General features: G+C 47.5%; 1 pseudogene; it reads right to left on the minus strand.

Moving 5' to 3' along the window:
• Positions 1-4554: 4554 nt before the first annotated feature.
• LOC135910432 (uncharacterized) lies at positions 4555-6923 on the minus strand (annotated as a pseudogene).
• Positions 6924-7592: the final 669 nt, after the last annotated feature.

Below are 7592 nucleotides of genomic sequence, written 5' to 3' on the forward strand. Positions count from 1 at the left end.
TAACCCAGAAAGATCACGTACTCGTGACGTCTAGGGCAGAGAGGATGTTCCACATCCGCCGCCATAGTTTGTTAGTGGTGGCGCTGCCTAACACTCGCACCGTTAGTTCTTGTGGATGGATGGAATAACTTTAATGAAAGATCCTGCGTGGTATGGGGCCAAGGCCTCATTAAGCGGGCTATTCCCACGTTGGGACCAGGAGTTGTAACTCCGTGGCGGCACGTGGGCTCGCTGGGCAGCCCAGAGCTGCTCCGCCAGGTCCATACAGCGTAATGCTTCTTGTAGCCTGGCGGAGTCGTGATTCTTGTTTGCGTGGGTCCGAGCTCACGGCCAGAGCAGGTGATATACGTCTAGTGTGCTACGAAAGTTTTCGCAATATGATCTTGTGTATAGGTCAGGCATGCATGTAGTGATGTAGTCTGTTCTGTGCTGGGTACGAGTTGGTTTGAAGCATACTGAACGTGAATGGTTGAAGCCTGGTGAGCTTATTGTGAGGTACGCTGTGTATACTGCGGTCTAGACAAAAGTGATTTGTGATTTCGTGAAAAGTGGAGGGAGGTTTCCGATTATCGCTGGGATGGTCAGGACCACAACAGGTGGCGTCGCGGTGGGTTAGGTCTCGCGCTCTCCTATGAGCCATCTCATTTAGATTGGGAGGGGCATGCTCGATCTCTCCGAGGTGTGCCGGGAACCAGCAGATGGTGTCATGCTGCAGCTGTGCGGATCTATTGATTATTTGTATTGCTTGGCTTGTAATGGCTCCTTTCTGAAAGGCTTTGACGACCGAGTGTGAATCGCTGTAGACGTGGGTGGTGGTCGGGTCTGTGAGCGGGAGAGCGATAGCAACCTGTTCGGCTATCTCGGACTTGTGGTTCTTCACTGTGAGAGCGTTTGTGACATGACCTTGCTTATTGACCGTGGTGGCAACGAAAGCCTTCCTGGACGGGTACTGTGCCGCGTCTACGAAACAGGCTAAGATCTTCTTATCACGTATATTGCGCAGGATGAACGATCCACGCACCAGCCTTCTGGGTTGATGGTACGCGGGGTTCATGTTCCGCGGGAGTGGGTGAACCGCGTAGGAGTAGCATGTGTCCGTTGGAACGTTTTGGCATAGATTCTCGATTGCTGTGGTGTCATGACCTAGTTTGGCTAAGATTTCTCTACCCGGTTTGGTTTCAGATAGTCTTGTCAATTGAGCCTGTTCTTGAGCTTCGGCGATTTCTTTAGGTGTATTGTGCCTCCCCAGTTGCAGCAGTAGCTCTGCCTCGGTGTTCTTGGGGATTCCCAGCGCTAGTTTGACTGTTTTTCTCAGTAGTACATTGAATTTTTCTTTCTCCGCTGACTTCCATCTGTGCATGGCCGCCTCGTACGTGAAGTGGTCTAGCGCTAAGGCGTGCGTTAACTTGAGAAGATTTTTTTCCTTAAGACCGTGTTGTCTGTTTACGTCGCGTCGTATGAGATTCAAGACATTATTCGACTTTGTCACGATCTTCTCCACTGTCGCGGCGTTAGAGCCATTGCTCTCAATGAGCATCTCGAGGACTATGATTTTTCTGACGTGTGGAATGGTTCCTCCGTCTTTTTTTCTGAGAGTAATGGCCGTGTGTGTCTCTGATTTCACTCTTTCATTTCATTTCATTTTATTACCTTAAAGACCCCATTCGGGGTATTACATAAGGGGTGGTTAACATGTGAACATAGGAAAAGGCAGGTGTTACATTGAAATACAAGTTTTAACAGTTTGTAGAAATTGTGAATGACATGTGATGGCAGCGACATTAATGGGTAGGTCGTTCCAGTACTTGGCAGCTCGAGGAAAAAATGATGATTGAAAAGTGACAGTTCGTGTTTGAGGACGAGAAACTTGCAGTTGATGGCTGGTGCGCTGTGACATGCGTGAAGATGATGGCGTGACGTAAGGCGGGCGGCTTAGTGAGCTGTAAAAAAATTTGTGATAAAGAGAGAGCGTGGCGATGCGACGACGAAAAGCAAGAGATGCCAAGCTAGATTGTGCCTTTAAGTGTGAAACGCTGATGTTATATGAATATGAACAATGGATGAATCTAGTCGCACGATTCTGAACCGACTCAAGTGCATTGATGATATATGTTTGATGAGGGTTCCAGATGGCGGCGGCATATTCCAGTTGTAGCCTGACAAATGATTTGTATGCGAGTAGTTTGACGTGCTGTGGAGCATGACGAAGATGACGCCTCATGAACCCAAGGGACTTGTTTGCTGACGAGATTACGTTAGTAGCATGCGCATTCTAGGAGAGGTCGAGGGACAGGGTTACGCCTAAGTACTTATAGGTTAGAACTGATTCTAGTGAGACGTTTGCAATTGTGTAAGTAGACAGATAAGGATTACGACGGCAGGAAATTGCAATAAATCTGACTTGTTAGGGTTCAAGGCCACTTGCCAATGGTTGCACCAGTCCTGCACGTTATTAAGGCCATTCTGGAGAGATGCTTGGTCAGAGATATTAGTCACAGTACGATAAATCACACAGTCGTCAGCGAACATGCGAATAGGACAGATACATGCAGCGGAAGATCGTTAATGTATATTAGAAAAAGAAGCGGTGCTAAGACTGAGCCTTGAGGGACACCTGAAGTTACAGGGAGGGGTTCGGAGGAGACGTGATTGACAAAGACTAACTGGGAACGATTAGTAAGGAATTATTTTATCCATTGTACTACAAGAGGATCCAAGTTTAATCTAGATAATTTTATTAGCAAGCGGTTATGAGGAATGTGTCAAAAGCTTTAGAGTAGTCTAGAAAGATTGCATCGGTTTGAACGTTGTTATCAAGATTAACGTGGAGATCATTAAGGAAGATAGCTAGTTGTGTTTCACATGAAAGCCCTTTACGAAAACCATGTTGTGAAGGATGAAAGAAGTTTTGTGAGTCTAAAAAGTTCATGATATGCGAGTATATGACATGTTCCATGATTTTGCAAGGAACACTAGTTAATGAAATGGGGCGGTAGTTTAAGGGGGAGTCTTTGTTACCTGCTTTGAATACTGGAACGACCTTTCCCACTTTCCAATAATCCGGTAAAGTACCTGTAGACAATGATTGCGTGAACAACAGAGTGAAACATGCCGCGGATATATGCTTAGTATTGACTAGGATCTTTGAGTTATATTCGTCTACACCAGAAGAAGTACATAATTTGTTTTTTTCAATGATTGATAGTATACCATCTACCGAAAATACAATGGGTGGCATATGTGATGTTATGTTAGTAGGTAGTGGAGAGTCTGGAGTAGTAGTTTCTTTTGTAAACACGGAAAAAAATGCTGTGTTGAATATATCGGCGCACTCGGCGTCCGTGGCGGTGTCGCCTGCTGCATTCGTCACGCTGATGGTACGAGCTTCTTGGGGATTTAAAATGCGCCAGAACTGCCAAGGATATTGAGTAAGTAGCTTGGGCAGTTCGACGTTATAAAAAGATTTTTTAGCAGCGCGAAGGGCACTCAGGTAGGCGTTCTCTGCCGTGTAGTATTTCGACCAAGCCTCGGTGCTTCCAAGACGCGTGGCTAGTCGGAAGTGACGTTTATTTTGGTTTTCAAGCTTCTTTAAAGCTCTGGTGAACCATTGCTTATTTTGATTAGTGTGCATAGTTATTCTTGGTATATGTTTGTTTGAGAGTTCATTAATTTTATTTTTAAAAAGTGTCCAGTTTTCATGAGGCGAGCGCATATGGAATAATGTCTCAAAAGTAGAAAAGAAGTCACCTAACTCGTAATTAATAGCTTCGTAGTTCCCTTTATCATATAGGCATATAGTTTTGTTAGGTTTTGGCTGTCGCATGGGTTGAAAGTTGAAGGTGGCATGGATTACTTTATGATCACTTACCTCACGGAGGTAAGTTATGGATGATAGACTGTCAGGATGGCTGCTTAGTATAAGGTCGAGTACATTAGATGTGTCTTTTGTAACCCGCGTAGGCTCTAGCACAAGTTGAGTTAGACTGCATTAAGACACACATTAACAAATTCTTTAGCAGCGTAATTGCCTATGATTAAAGCACAATTGTTAGTCCAGTTGATTTGCGGAAAATTAAAGTCACCGAAAAGCAGGATTTCTGCGTTAGGGTGTTTTTCCCTAAGTTTGCTCAAGATGTTATTAAGTTTATGCGAAAAATCAGGAGTGGTATGTGGTGGTCTGTAACAAATGCCCAAGAGAACAGTCTGTGGTGAAGCGCGGCAGATTAGCCATATTATTTCCAAGTCAGCCTCAATGGTTGCAAGCGTGCACGATAAATATTGATGCGCGGCGATTAGTACAACACCACCTCGTGTGATTTCGCGGTCTTTCCGGAAAAGGCAGAAATTCGGCAAGTCAGCAAGAACCTCAGTATCGGTAATATCGTCAGTGAGCCAGGTTTCAGTTATTATCAGCAAATTACTGTTAGACGACAACACGAGGTTAGACAGAATATCGCGTTTAGGAAGGAAGCTGCGTGCGTTGGCAAAGATTACGGAAAGGTAGAGGTTAGCTCGTGTCGATACCGTAGGGCGTTTCCCGCGTCGAGTTGGCTGCTATTGCAATTCTTTCACACTCTGTGTGCGTTCATCGAAAACATAGCGCTTATTACCCATAAACAGAGTTTTAAAGCGCAGGGAGTAAGGTGCTGATTTGCTTTTTGGGAATGAAAGAAGGTGTCTGCGGGCCAATTGAACAGGACGCGTAAAATCCTCGCCAACACTGAAGTTTGTTCCTTTAAATTTAGGGCCGTTAGAGAGAACAAGATCTTTTGTTTTATGAAAGGTGAACTTCACTATTATGGGGCGGTTACGATTAGCTGCACGATTGCCCAAGCGGTGCGCGCGCTCGATTTCTTTTGGGTCAAGAGTGATGCTCATATGTTTGCGACAGTGGTCAATGATTATGTGCTCCAATTGCGCGAACGACTCTGACCCCGAAGATTCATCAATACAATAAAAAATTAGATTGTTGCGCCGAGAATGATTCTCGGCATCATCAAGACGCGCTTCCAGCCTCTGAATTGTGTGTGCTGCACGGGCAGCATCACTCTTCACGCTTTCTATATCAGAACGCAAGGGGATTAGGTTTTGGTAGTGGGTCTCCAGGTTCGTCATGCGCACGCTCAGATCGGATATTGCTTTGTCAGTTGTTAGTAACTGAGACTTGAGGCCTTGAGTCTCGGTGATCAGTTGCGATTGACCTGCGGATAGGCTCTTACGTTCCTTTAGTACGGCTTGACTATCAGGTCCAGGACTAGTTTCGATATCACCCGCCAGCAACAATAAAGAGCGAATAACATCACAACACTGAACTACAATGGAAAGGCAGCAATGTGGGCCCGGCAGCTGCAGTAGAAAGTAATTACTTGAACGCTTCGTGAAAAGATTATGATTTACTAACCTGCATGTAGAACATCAGCGGATTAGCGTGCTGTGTTGAAGCACAGCAGCCGGGCCCACAAAACGCCTCCGTGCGCGCCTGCTCTTTTATACGAGATGGGCGAATTGATGTTGGTGGCGATAGTTATTCCGGCCGCAAGTCGAGTGACGCTGCCGGGAACAGTGGCGCTTCCGGACACACGGACGGTGTCAACGGTCTGGAAGTGATGCTGGCATTCATTGGGTGGTAGAAAGCAGTTGTGTCGTGGTCGACATGCCAGGCAGGATGCGGTTGGGGTGCATCTAGAAAAACCATAGCCAGGGCAGAGAACAGAACGTAGATCATCGTGGGAAGTGACACCTGCATGTAGAACATAAGCGGATTAGCGTGCTGTGTTGAAGCACAGCAGCCGGGCCCACCGGCTGCTGTGCTGTGTTTGGTTTGGGACCGCTTCTCGACGGTTTGTAGACGAGAAGCCCCGACTTCACAGGCGAACATCGCAGGCCTGTGGAAGCGAGGTATTCCTCAACCACGTCGATCGCTTGCTGTAGAGCGTTCTCAATTTATCCCAGGCTACCTCCAGGGATCCAGAGCATTACGTCATCTGCGTATATGGTGTATTTGCCGTTCAAGATTTGATCCAGTCTCATGCCTAAGCCGGCTAGCGCAAGTTAAAAAGCGTTAGAGATATGAAAGAACCTTGTGGGGTGCCCTTGCCGTCGAGTTAGTATTTCTGAGACTTGATTTACCCTAGGCAGAGGGTTGCCATTCAGTCGCTCAGGAGCAATTTTGTATAAGCGTAGTCTCGTGCTAAGTTCGAGGTTGGAGATCGTGTCCAATAAGTAGTCATGGGACAAATTATCGAAGGCCTTTCCAAGGTCTTGCCCTAGGATTACTCTCACATCTCTCGTGTCTGCGTCAATGATCTCATGCTTGAGGAGCTTCATGGCGTCTTTTGTGGATAGCCAGGGTCTAAAGCTGATCATTGTTGCAGGGTAGCTATTTTTTTCTTCGAGATGTTTCGAGAGCCTGTTTAGGGTCACGTGCTCGGCTACCTTGCCGACGCAAGACGTGAGCGAGATTGACGTGAGGTTATTGCTGTTGGGCGCCTTGCCAGGCTTTGGGATGCGCACGATGAGGGCCGTTTTCCAGTCCTCGGGTAGTGCTCCGTTCTTCCAGATTTTGGTGATTTCCTCTGTGAGAGTTTTGATGGAGGTCTCGTCTAGTTTTCTAAGTGCCTTGTTAGTTACGCCGTCCTGCCCCAGCGCTGACTTGCTGTTTACGTTCTGCAACGCCGTGCTTCGGCTGAAAAGTCCCGATCTAGCTCTGGGTTGGCCTTCCCGCGATATGCTTCGGTGGTCGTGTCTCTAGCATTTTTGGCCAGCCGGAGGTACTTCTCCGCGAGACGGTCAATGAGCTCATTTTCTGTGGTAATCTTGAGTGCCTCGTACATGATCCTGTCCAGCATGCAACCCTGGCTCGCTTTGGTCCCGGTTCTGTCTAAATTGTGTTTGAGTAGGTGCAACGTCTTCCCACTGTTCATGCGGCCGTCCGCGGCGTCGCACACTTTGTTTCATTGCTGGTTAGATAGTTGTGTGCAATATTCTGCAATCATCCGGTTGAGGGAAGAAATTCTTTTCCTCAGCCGTCAGTTGTGTCTTTGTTCTTTCCATCTCCTGGTGAGCGATTGTTTGCCTTCGTGCATGTGAGCCAGTCCGCTGTCCGGGCTTTGAACGGGGAGATCTGTCCAGTGGCGTAGCAACAGGGGGGGCCGGGTGGCCATGGGCCCCGGGTGCCAGGGGCCAGTGGGGGAGGGGGGGGGTGGAGGTGTCATATACGCCTGAAGACACCCCGTTTTCCGCCGGCTTGTCTGGGCGCAAATTGCAAAGAATGCTCCGGTATCCAGCAGCCCGATCTCATGCACCCGATGCGTTGCGCCACAGAATTGTCGGGTGCAGCTCTATCAACACCCCATGAAATAATTGCACGAATGTGCGGGCTAAAAAATTTCATTCGCAAAATGGTCACTAAACCAGTCACCTTAGCGGAACGTTTAATGTGGGGTGCGCTCATGCTGAGTGTTCATGCTGAGAGCAGGCGTCGCTAAACATACAGTCAGGCGTTGTAAGGCGTTGAGGCTCTTGGGTTTCTCTTCCGTTGAGAACGCGCAGCGAACAAAGACAGCAGCAAGAGGGCGTTCAACCAGCGCGCC

The sequence above is a fragment of the Dermacentor albipictus genome, chromosome 8 (genome assembly GCF_038994185.2).
Source record: "Dermacentor albipictus isolate Rhodes 1998 colony chromosome 8, USDA_Dalb.pri_finalv2, whole genome shotgun sequence".
Classification (NCBI taxonomy): domain Eukaryota; kingdom Metazoa; phylum Arthropoda; class Arachnida; order Ixodida; family Ixodidae; genus Dermacentor; species Dermacentor albipictus.